Here is a 13,652-nt window from a genome sequence, read left to right as displayed (position 1 = left end):
GGCAAATACTGGTTGTGTACTACATTTGACAACAATCTCCCGTATTCTCCATATGTCTGGCCTATGGGGTAGGGTTGCAAGACAGGTTTATTACATAGAAAAACATCCAGGCCCAGCTAAAATTTGCAAAACAATACATCAAGTCTCCTAAAAGCATGTGGGAAAATGTGTTATGGCCTGGTGAGACCAAGGTTGAACTTTTTGGCCACAACTCCAAAAGGTACGTTTGGCGCAAAAACAACACTTCGCGTCACAAAAAGAACACCATCCCCATGGTGAAACATGTTGGTAGCAGCATCATCCTTTGGGGTTGCTTTTCTTCAGATAGAATGGGGGCTTTAGTCAAGGTGGAGGGAATTATGAACAGTTCCAAATACCAGTCACTTTTGGCTCAAAACCTTTAGGCGTCTGCTAGAAAGCTGAAGATGAAGAGAAATTTCACCTGTCAACACAACAGTGACCCCAAGCATAGATCCAAATCAACAAAAGAATGGCTTCACAATAAGAAAATTAAAGTTTTGGAATGGCCCAGCCAGACCCCAGACCTAAATCCAATAGAAAATCTGTGGGGTGACCTGAAGAGGGCTGTGCACAAGATATGCCCTCGCAATCTGACAGATTTAGAGTGCTTTTGCAAGGAAGAGTGGCCAAATATTGTCAAGTCAAGCTGTACCGTGCTGATAGACTCCTACCCAAGAAGACTGACTGTTGTAATTAAATCAAACGGTGCTTCAACAAAGTATTAGTTTAAGGGTGTGCACACTTATGCAACCAGCTTATTGTACGCTTTTTATTTTTTATATTTTTTCTCCAAACAGATTTCTTTGTTTTTCAATTGAATTGTATAGGTTATAGGTCACATTAAAGGTAAGAAAAGTTTTGAAATGATTTATTGTGGTCTCATGTTTTATATCACAAAAAACAGGCATTTATCATTTTTATATCCACTATATATATATATATATATATATATATATATATATATATAGCTCTATGCAGGACACCAGTAAAGTTGTAAAAAGCAGCTTTATTTAATCTGTTTAACACCAAACGTATACAAAACGTTTTCGTCCGAGTATCCCCCAGACTTCATCAGAAGCAACACATAAAAATCACATTGACCTAATTTATACTAATCCCTTAACTGATGAATTGACTAATTAAAAAGTTTGTTTTTAAATTTTAAAGATATATAGTTCATAAAATGCATGTGTGTAAAGTGGAATACATTATTTACCAAAGCAGACTCAATTAAAAATATATTACAAACATATCTAAAACCCTAATAAAATTAAGAAATAAATATTTCAGTAAATGTATAAATGTTTGATATAAATATTGTACATTTCATACAAAAATACAATATAAAGAGCATAAAACAATATAAATAACATGAAATACTTTAAATTAAGTTAAAAATTCAGTACCCTCAATACTATGTAAATACATTTATAATTTAGCCGCTCTGAGCTTAAACAGGGGTAAAATAGAGATAGAATCATTTAACTCTGAGAATTTATTGGCTTCCAATGTAATTTGCCAAAACATTTCCCTAAACTCTAATTTCGTTTCCCAGGGACCCCCTCTCACTTCCTTTGGGACCATTTCAACAACAAAGAAGAAGAACTGTGCGTTATTGCAATCGAGTGTGTGCCTATACAGTGCGTTGGTACTATTTTTCTTCTTGACATCATTTAAATGTTCATAAATTCTACGCTTTAGATGTCGCTCAGTTTTACCAACATGGAAGGCATCACAAGATCCACATGTAACCACATATATTAGACCTTGTGAATTACAGTTTGAATAATTATTGTTGACAATTGTCCTATTCCTGGCCACTATGCACAATTCTTCGCCATGTATTATGTGCTTGCACTGACTGCTAGCCCCACATTTAAAAGTCCATCTTCTTTTGTGTGCAAATGCTTGTAAATTGGCTGCATGTTCCAATAAATGTTTAATATTCTGACCTTTCTTAAATACTACCTTAAGAGGCTTATTTTTAAACACCTCCAGATCTGTGAACTCTGAGAATTCTTTCCATTCTCTTTCCAATATGGATTTAACCCGATATGCGGTCCCACTAAAATTAGTAACAAAGGCCCTACTGAAGTCTTCTTCAGCATTGCATATCTGTCCTGTTGTATTGGTAAATAAACCCGTACCTAAAACTGGGGTATATTTATCCTTTCTCCCTAGTATGACCTCTGTTTGTATACTGTCAATAAGTTCTGTTGGGTAACCTCTATCTATAAACATACTTTGTAATACCCTACATTCCTTCTGAAAGTTTGCATCACAGGATGTCATACGGCTTACACAAACATATTGTCCTTTAATAATAGTTTTTTTCTGAAATATTGGGTGTGCACTACCATAACTAATGTAGGTATTTGAAAATGTGGGTTTCCTATATACCATGGATTTAAACCAATTTCCAGTATTATGTATAGTGACATCCAAATAATTATATATATATATATATATATATATATATATATATATATATATATATATATATATATATGTGTGTGTGTGTGTGTGTGTGTGTATATATATATATATATATATATATATATATATATATATACTCCTTTAGTTTATTTAGCTACCTGTTGTAATTGCTCTTGTATTTATGTGGGGGAAAACCACAAGACAACTTAAGAAATGGATTTTGGAACATGCTGGGAATATTCGCAAGAAGTTAAAAATTAGTGCATTAGCCTGTCACTATCTTAGTAAAGGATGCTATAGATATTGTTTTAAAGTTTTACAATTGGTTGAGTCTGATATCAGAGATGGGGATGTGAATAACAGAATGGAAAAGACGGAATTAAAGTGGATTTTAACCCTGCAGGCATGTAAGGAATCAGGCTTAAATACTACTGTTCCTTTAAAACCTGTCCTCAAAGAGAGTTGGGTGTGAGATGTTTTTATTGATGTTTTAATTACTTTTAATTATGTTTGATTGTCTGTATTATTTAAACTCAGTTTTGTTCACTTTTGTATGGTCTGAAGAAGTGATAACCCCAAGAAAGCGCTCATCATCATTCGTTAAAGTAGTTGTGTTTTTACTGACTTGTTGGTTAGTTTTATTTCTTTTTTGCACAAGTAATGGCAAATGTAGTTTTAATTGTATTGTTGAGAAAGTTTTTGGCTCTATATAGCATCCATAGTTTTTGATGATTTTTTTATGCAATTTTGTATATGCAGTTTAAATTTAAGATTATACTCCACTATCATCCATAATAATTTGCTATGAGAAGTGACTTCAGTGGTTGTATTGTTAAGACAGAGGATTTTAAAATTTCTTTTTCATGAGGGTGGGATATGGGGAAAAAAATAAATAGCTTGTTTTTTGGGGTGGTGGGTATTGTGTATGAGTTGTGAATTGCAAATCTACGTTTCATCATCGGTTAAAGCTTCCAGGGTAATTTTTTGGAGATGTGCCAGGTTGTCTGATGTGCATGTAAGTGTGGAGTTGTCTGCATATTGTATTAGGGAGGCCTGTTGTATTGAGGTGTGGAAGGTATTGGTGAGAATGTTACAGAGGAGAGGATTAAGGATAAAGCCTTATGGTATACTGACAGGGACTGGACAGTATGGAGAGAGGGTGGAGTGTCATTTTACTGATTGATACCTATTGGACAAGTAGCTTTTGAACCATAGAAGGAAGGGCTGAGATACACCTAGTCAGGACATTTGAAGTAGCCATGCGCAGCACTTACTGTGTCAAAGCCTTTAGACAAGTCCCGAAATAAGGAGGAAACCAGTTTGCTGTTATCTTTAGCTTTATTGACAGTATCTATAAAGGTTAGAAGTACACTGTTAGTACTACGGAAAGGTCAGAAGCCATGTTGTGTAGGGGATAAGAGTTCTTCCTGCAGCAGATAGTTTAACAATTGTTCTTAAATACATTTTTTAAGTATTTTGGAGAGGGGTATAAGATTGTTATAGGTCTAAAGTTAGTGATGTCTGTTGAATGTTCTCCTTTGTGTTGAGGAATCGTGTGCGATTTTTTTTTTTCATAAAGAGTGAATGTGGGATTCCTGAACTGACTTGTTTATAAGGACTGAGACAGGACAGACAATACTACAGACTTGTTTATAAGGACTGAGACAGGACAGACAATACTACAGACTACTATTTTAAGGCACTTGTTTGGAAGATCATCAGCTGAAGTAGAGCGTGGTTTGATTTATTTTAACAGTAGCTTTATATTGGATGTGGGCACAGGCACGAAGGTGAAAGTGGATGTGGTGATATATGGGTGTTTGGCAGGGATGGGATTAAATGCTGAAAAATCCTTGGTTAGGGACAGAATAATATTTATGAAGTAAGAGTTCAATTGTATTACAATACTGAGTGGTGAGTTCTTTGGAAAGAGGTTAGGATTGACTTTTTGGACAGGATGTAAGATTTCTTTAATATCTGAGCAGAATTTTTTAAGGTTGCGTTTACTATTATTAATATTTTTATAGTACAATTTTTGTCTGAATTTTTTTGCTTTTTAGCATGGTGAATTGATTAATTTGTGGTGAAATTATGCCCCCATATTTAAAATTGTAACAACATTACATAGTTAAGCTCTTTATTATTTTGTATTGTTTCATATCTCTCTTTTCATATTTTACAATGTATATGCATTCTTGAATTTGCATTATTTACATTTTTTTCAGCTGGCATTGGTAACTTTTTTTGTACTGAATTAATTGACTTGTACTTTACAATCACCTGACTTTCTTTTTGTTACAGTAATTTGTTTAGCCCCCATCCCACAACATTAAAAAAGCCTTTCGGTGAAACATTGGCAGTAGGATTCAGTAAACTTTATGTAGGCTTCAGATAAAGCCTACACGGAGTTTACGTGTTTGTGTGGTGAGCAGCAGCACTAATTACATATTCATGCCACACACCATGTTTAAACGTAAGCAAGCGCAGCTTGGTGGCTAGCAATAGTGTTGCCGGCCAGGAAACTGTGTGAAGGAACACAGACAGTAGCAGACATGTAGACCTGTTTAACCACTGGCAAACCTGGTGTGTGAGACTGTGCATTATGCCACAATGATTATCAGGGCTATTAATTTAGCAATGTATATGGTCCAAACACATTACAAGACCGTGCACAGTATTGTGGAATCCCATTTCAAGCATTATGAACAAAAGTTGTGCAAATGATCCTTAAAAGGTACATGGACTGCCATTTAAAATAAATAGTCAGGGGAAGTGTGTGTATTGAATAGGGACACACAGATGACTTGTAGGAATGAACACAGGGATAGAGGACAGGTGAAACATTGCAATGCACAGCAGATGAGTGCATGTAAATGGAAGACAGTTGTAGCAGGAACACTAATCACATATCAACATGGTACAGTACAGACTGCACAGTGAAAATGTATATAAAGTGACTGTCAGACAAGGTGACATAACAATGGAGAAGATGTCTTTGTGATATAAGCAATCTGACATGAACAATGGAGAGGAAATCTATCAGGGATGTTATATACAACTGGAGCTGGGTGCATATTGTGAAGCTGTGCAAAATGATTTGCCTGAATATAACTGTAATGTCAGCAGAGGTCTTTAATAAGTAGGACACAGTTACAGGCTCATGGACAATACTAAACACAATCATGCACAATCATGGACAATATCAGAATAATACCACCAGTAATCCCATGTCTCTAGCATAACATATGTGACTTGAGTGTTCATAGATAGTTCTGCACAAACACACTTGTACAACTATTATTACATGTCAGCAAACTATGACAGTAATCAAACACACCATCCTGACACTGTAGCATCTGCTGGAGTTGTTAGGAGGGACACTGCTATACTTGTATGCGATATTATGATAAATCCGGGCTAGATGACTGGTTTACATAGCATATATATGACACAATCCACACTGTCATGAATGTAACCCACGCCATCAATTTTGTCAAACAGCTATGTATGTGTACATCACTGGAAAAGGTATCACACGTGCATCTCGTATAACACCTTGAAGGGGGTTCTGCACCATCAGACAGTAATGTTTATGCAACAAAAAATACATAGGTATGGCCAATAAGATGTGTAGGAGCTCACTGTGACAAAGGTGGTACACGTCAGTTAAACATGACTGGAAGATATGTAGGGAGGTACATGAAGAAGTGTGCATTGTACTCAGTTATTGGTGAGATGAAGGCTGTGAACTATGGAGGTATTATATCTTTGATGTGGATGTCCTGCACATACTCAGGATTTGTGTTACATACAAGTAAGTAGTCACTACTATGGGCACATGTTGGTGGGTGTTCCACATACCATCTACCCCAGGACACAGGTCACATAGACTTGGTTTGCTCATATGGGTGTGATGTTTACATTATCATTGGGTTGTGCATTTGTTTTCCTAAAGTAAAAAATCCCCCCATGCTTTTGTTTCATCTCATGTGTTGTCATGGCTGTGGCAGCAATCTCTGGTGTGTATTGATAGTGTCTGTATTATACTAACATCACAGTTGGAGACAATGACTGCCCACAATCAGTAGTCCTCCAGACATCTGTTTGGACACAGGATGTGTATATCATGCTTGATGTCTGTAACTTAAATAATGGGCAGGAAAGGGCCTAGCAGACAGCCCTGATGTACAGACCTGATCACTGGACTCAAGATATAGGTCACTTCACACATTTCAACATATTTAGATGCCATGTATGTGAGTCAGTGTTCTACCTACTTGGTGATATAAGAGTTTATGACCACTTTTGACAGTTTTGATTTAATACTTTAATGTGGATTTGTGTCAAATGCCATGGTCTGGTCAAGTTCCACAGGATGATAGTTGTCATCATGCATGCCCTCAATGACCTTCTTGAGGACATTAACAGATGTAATAGACATGGCTGTAGCATTTACAACTCACACATGTATTTTGAAAACAGCTGGGATATTACCAGTGTCCATTTTGAAAAGGTCCATAATTACATGTTGGTCTACCTCACAGATGAGGAGAGTCAGGATGTGTCCATACATGCATACTCAGGTGCTGTCCACCCCCCCCCATACACACACACACACACACACACACACACACACACACACACACACACACACATACACACTCAGATGGATGGATGTTGATGTACATCCTTCTACAGGAACATATTCCATCTGGAGAGTGTGTTGAAGTGTGGATCCAACCTTGTCAGGTAGGTGTATGTTCTGAGTCACACTATAGGTAATCTGTGATGTTTTCCCAGTCCATTTATTTTGTGTGATAATCCTAGATGAAGGTAAGACAATCCTGGTCTGGCCTAGGGCTTTGACACAATCCCCCACTCAGGTATCATTGAGAAGCTCTCCCAGCTGGGGATTAACCTTTACATCACTAGATGGTTAATCAATTGGCTCACTGACAGAACACATACTGTGAATGTTGGAGAGTCATCCTCTGTCAGTACAGCTGTCACCATTGGCATATTCCCAAGGATCTATGCTGGGCCCTTTACTGTTTGGAATCTATTTCTCTGCAGTCCATGCTAAAGCATACGGCCCTTGATTTCCCATGTTTGCTGATTATTGCAAATTGTGTGCAATCATGCAATCATTGACTACAATAATGATGTCAACATGTTACAGAAGGGGCTAACACAGACAAATGTTTGGAGGCAAAGCCACACAGTCTACAAATAAACGCAAAAATTAGTCATTATTTTTGGCTTCTGCAAAGTGGAATTCTCCACTAATTGCAGCACTGGCCACACCTCCCTTTGCTCATATCCAGTGGTGTATGACCTGGGAACACACACAGATAGCAATTTAAACTTTAATTGCCACATTTCCACACTGGTATGGAAAAGCTACGTCTTGCACATCATAAGTCAGGCCATTGTATCCAGATCTGAGGATGTTATAAAAGCACTGTACTTGACCCTCATCAGAACATTAATAGAGTATAATTCTCCCTTTTGCATGTACCTCACCAGACACCTGCAGCAACTGGAGAGACCACATGGGTTTCTCACCAAGAAAATACAGGACCTACAAACCATGCCATGGTGTATATGGATAGACTGAAAGCCCTGTCACTGTAATCTGTATCGTATAGGATGAGGTGACTTCTGCCTGGCCTACAGGCTAGTCTGTGATCCTGCCCTGATGGAAATACTACACATCCACAAATCAGCTGTAGTTGACATTAGCAGAGTCTGGTGAGCGGAAGATGGTAATAGCAATGTCCCACATACTAGTGTAAAATGCTCTCTCTGATGTCAAGCAAATGCACAAACAGAGACCACACATATACATATACACACACACACTCACACACACACACACACACACACACACACACACACACACACACACACACACACACACACACACACACCAGTTGATTGCAATGAGAACAGAACCCCTAACTAAGTATACTGACTACAGAACTCTATATTAAATGCAAGCACTACAGCTTATGTCTGACTTGGAGAATGTCAGACAACACTTTATAGGTTATGACATCAGCGGTGTCTGGTGAGGAGAAGGTGATAATAGCAGTGTTCCACATGCCAGTGTAAAATTCTCTCTCTAATGTCAAGGGAGTGCAGAAACACATGCCTCAGTTGACTGCAATGAGATTAGAACCTCTACCTAACTAAGTACACAGACTTGTGGACTCAATATTTTGCACAAGCACCATAATACAAGTCTGACATTTACAAGGCTGCAGGACATCTTATAGTGGATGATATCAACAGTGGATGCTGGAGAGAAGATGTTGGAAGCCTGCATGAAATGGATGTGTAGACATGTGCAAGTGTCAAAATAATGGCAATCCATGGGATAGGAGTGGTAACTGCAGGATACACAGTTATACTTTTCTGACTAGACAGGCAGACACACACACACCTCAGTTGACTGCAGTGAGAACAGAATCCCTACCTAACAACACTGACTAGAGAACTCAGTACTTTACCCAATCACCATGGCACAAGTGTTACTTTTACAGGACTGCAGGACAATTTCTAGTGAATGACATCAGTAGTGTATGTTGGAGACAAGATGCTAGGAGGCCTGTATAAAATGGATAGTTAGCCATGTCCAACTGTCAAGATATTAAAGGTCTGCTTGTTACCAGGCTGCTGAGTGTGCATTGTGTAGTATTTGGTGGTTGTGTTTCCAATGTGCAGATATACCTTAAGAAACAGCTTTACGAACTATATGCAAGCAGGTGCCCATGTTACTACAAGTATTGTAAAATCTGAATGTTTATTGTCATTATAAAAATTTACATTGCATATAAGAAAATTCATTTATGTAGTGTAGTTGATATATTTTTGAAATGGTACTGAGAAACCAAAGATGCAGCGCATGGGGGTGGTAACAGACTGCTGCATTGTAAATGTCTGTTATTTTTTAGATAGTGCCTTCCTTTTGTTTGTGTTTTCACATGCAATTTCATGGCAAAAAAACTAAATGGACAGTAAACATAAGTAGCACATGATGTTGTGCACTTTCCATTGCACAACACCCAACAATGGGTTTGTGCAATGGATGGCAGTATTTGTGTTTGCAAGATACACATTTCTCCTGCTTTCCCTGTTTGCACGTAGTTAAACAGTGTTCATATGTGAGCCTTATTGCTAACATTATGAGAGTCCTCAATACCTGAGTGTATGAAACACACCTGCTGTTTAGCTGACTCTGTGGCAGCAGATATAAATGCATTGACACATTTCTTTTGGAGCCCAGATGATATAGGGTTCAAATACAGGTGTATGTAATACTTTTAAATAAGTAGTGATAATGTAATGAAATCATTCTTTATACTACAGTCACTGTTAGTGTGTATTAACATAGTGCAACATGCCTAAGCAGCATTGCCGAGAGGTAACTGCACCACTGAAGAGCCATTCACCATTCTTTGGCATGAGTGCATGATGCTAAACTCCATGTAAAAATAGAGGTCAAAAAGTAAAGAACTCCATTGTTTGTTTTTTTTTTTGTTACTTATGTGCATTGTGTGTGATTCTATTTTTTACCGGATTATAGGTGTTAAAATGGGTCTATATTAAAAGAACAAACATTTACTTACCCGAATACCTAAATGCCGACACATCTTCATCGAACCGCGAAAACATCGATTGTTCAGAAGCACAAAATTGGAAATGTTGAATCGTCATGGTTGGCCCTTCTGCGATATAGCTCCGTAAGATAAGTGTGCGATAGTTACAGACCTTAGGGTTAGGGTGCGGGTTAAGGTAAGTGCATAGATGGTAATGTATGTTAGATTTAGTGTAGGGTTAGAAGTAGGGTTTTGTTAAGTGCATGTGTGTGGATTATTTAGTTTGTTTGGGTATAGCTTTTTAAGGTAAGTGTGCAATAGTTACGGACCTTAGGGTTAGGGTGTGGATTAAGTTAAGTGCATACATGGTGGTATATGCAAGATTTATTGAAGGGTTAGAAGTAGGGTTTAGTTTAGGGTTAGAAGTAGGGTTTTGGTTAGTGTATGTATGTATGTATGTGGTTTATTTAGATTGCTTGTGTAGGTAGTATGTAGCGGGTGGTGGGGTGGGACAACTATGACGATTCGACTTTTTGAATTTTGTGGTTTAGGGTGTTTGGTGTATTTGTGGTTCATGGAATATGTGTCAGCGTTTAGGTATTCAGGTAAGTAAACGTTTTTGCTTATAATATAGACCCATTAAAATAGGGTAGATAGGAAAGTGGTGAAATGGGGGGCAAGCAGGGGGAAGAACAAAGGGGAAGCAATATAGGAATGTGCAGTAGGGAAGTAAGAAAGAACCATTGCTATCCATTTCTTCAACAGTGTAAAATGAAAATATGTGCGGAATATTAGCTGAATTTGGACTGTCACCTCCACAAACAGGGGTGACAACAATGCAATTGTGTTGTACAGACAACTGCACCAAATCAAGTGTGTCAAGAAGACAAGTGTGCAAAGTGGAGAACTATGTATGGGATGATATTTTTTATTTTTGTGGGACAAGTGTCCTTTTTTTTACTTTGGTAAGATAAGAATGCTGGTTAAGGGACGTTGGTATTTATGGATCAGGTAAGTTGGGTATGTGAGGAAGCAAATGCAAACAAACAGGACAAACAAGACAAGACACAGGGAATGTGAGGGACACAGAAAGGTTGGAGGACATCATGATTGGCGAGGGAGGGGACAACATAAGCCCATGCCTATCAAATATAATGTCATTGAGAATCTAGACCTCATCCACAGGACAGTCATCACTGTCCATTTACTCCACTGGCTGAGGGAGGTCTTAATGTCTCCTCCTCCTCCTAAGGCCCATAAGGGAGAGCAGCCTCTCCATCCAGTGTAGGTGTAAGTATACATCAGTGGTGCTGTGCCTCACCCTACACACTAACCCTGGCATTTCCTGGTGGGTGATGAAATTCCCTCCTTTCCTAGTACTCCAGGAGGGTACCACAGCACCAGCTGCCAGGGTAGTGCCACCTGAGGGTGCAGGTATTGCAGGGGCAGCAGAGGCAGTACTGTCAGGTTGAGTCCCAGATATGTTGGATGTTGCTGCCAGAGCTCATGCAGTGGGTGGAGGGTGAGCCAGTGGGGTTGGCCTACATCCCTGTGGTATGAAGCATTTAGTGATTTGATACAGATTGGTGACATGGAGACATTTTGATGACACATAATAGAAGATAAAAAAGAGCTAAGAGTTGAGGTGAGAGAAAAAAAGAGATACAATTATTACCATCATTTGTGACATACAATGCTTAATCATAATACTACAACTATTTTATCTGAAGTTTTACATTTAAGTATCCTTCCTAACAACTACAAGCTATAATTATGGATTGCTCAAAGTAATCCTTGCAGTGTGCAGAAATTGCACATGTAAATTTGCCACCCCTCCGGATTTTTCCACTAGTGTCCAGAAATAAAGACAGCACACCGGTTGTCCAGTTCTTGATCTGAGACTCCAGAAATTGAAGTGCTTTGTAGCCTTCATCAGCGTATCTGCACGCTGATGAAAAAATGACATCACCAGCCAATCAACAAATAGACTAGCTGGATGCCCGCAAAAAGTCTGCAAAAATTAAGAGATAAAAAGTGGGGCATTCAGCTACTTGTTAGGTGAAGGAAGGACCGAGGTTTTCTCTGGTTACTGCAATGAGGACTGGAATCGCATCGTCTAGGATCTACGGACTTTCTCCTGCTCATGTCAGTTTGACACTGCCAGTACAGCTACTTAGTGCATTTTGTAAATGTTACATTTACAAAATACACTAGTCAGTTGGCAGTATCTTATTCATTGACACAGTTATAATACAAGCATCTTATACAAATCATGCACTTACATTTGTGCATGATTTATATAAGATACTTGTGTTGTAACTGTGCCAAGGTAGATGTTGTGGTGATTACAAACTAGAAGTGATAAGAACTATATCATTTCTAGTTTGTAATCACCACAACATGTACCTTGACCTGTAGTTTCTAGGGTATTGTCTGTCAGGTCTATATTATATGAACAAAAGTTCAGAATTTCGAACGATCTGAAGAGCGAAAATGCTGAACCTCGAAGTGCTTCTTGTGGGATTGCAGTACAGTGAAGGTCAGAATATTTGCCCTTTCCTCACTATAGTGTGAGCACGGAGTTGGTATATATATATATATATATATATATATATATATATATATATATATATATATATATATATATATAGAGCGAAGAGTGGTGGGGTGCAGCCCCCCACAATAAAGAGTTCAAGGTCCGGCATTTTCACTCTTTAGAGCGTTTGAGATTATGAACTTTTGTTCATATAATATAGACCCCTGTCTGTCTATATAGCATATATAGTTTTTACTGCAATGTTATTTTAAATATTTTTCATGTGGTTTTGCACTTTGATGTTACAGTGGATATATACAAAGTGCAAGATTTGTATAAGATGTTTGTATCTTATGACTGTAGAACTGTCATTTCTAGTTTTTCATCACCACAATGTTTACCTTGATCTGCGGTTTCTAGGGTGTACTGTCTGTAACAAGGCTTAGTTTGGCTGTTTTTACTGCAATGTTTTAATTATTTTTCATGTGGTTTTGTACTTTATTACAGTGAATATGTACTGAGTACATGATTTGTATAGGATGCTTGTTATAACTGTAGAACTGTCATTTCTAGTTTGTATTATCACTACGTTTGTCTTGATCTGTATTTTCTTGGGTGTACTGTCTTAGGTATATAGCAAGGCTTAGTTTAGCTGTCTTTCTTTGAGACTGTATTGCAATATTGTTTGAAATATTTCATGTAGTTTTGAACTTTAATGTCACAGTGAATATATACTGAGTATTTTAGTATTGCATATATTTAAAATTTTCATTGGTTTCTATTGTGTACTTTCTATAGCAAAGCTTAGTTTGGCTGTTTTTACTGCAATGTTTTAAATATTTTTAATGTGGTTTTGTACTTTGTTACAGTGAATATATACTGAGTACATGATTTTTATAAGATGCTTGTTATGACTGTAGAGCTGTCATTTCTAGTTTGTATTATCACTACAATGTTTGCCTTGATCTGTGTTTTCTATGTGCACTGTCTTAGGTATATAGCAAGACTTAGTTTAGCTGTCTTTCTTTGAAACTGTAATGCAATGTTGTTTGAAATAT

This window comes from Protopterus annectens, chromosome 10.part0 (genome assembly GCF_019279795.1).
Source record: "Protopterus annectens isolate FY-2018-M chromosome 10.part0, PAN1.0, whole genome shotgun sequence".
Taxonomy (NCBI): Eukaryota; Metazoa; Chordata; order Ceratodontiformes; family Protopteridae; genus Protopterus; species Protopterus annectens.
This window is presented reverse-complemented; position numbering follows the sequence as displayed.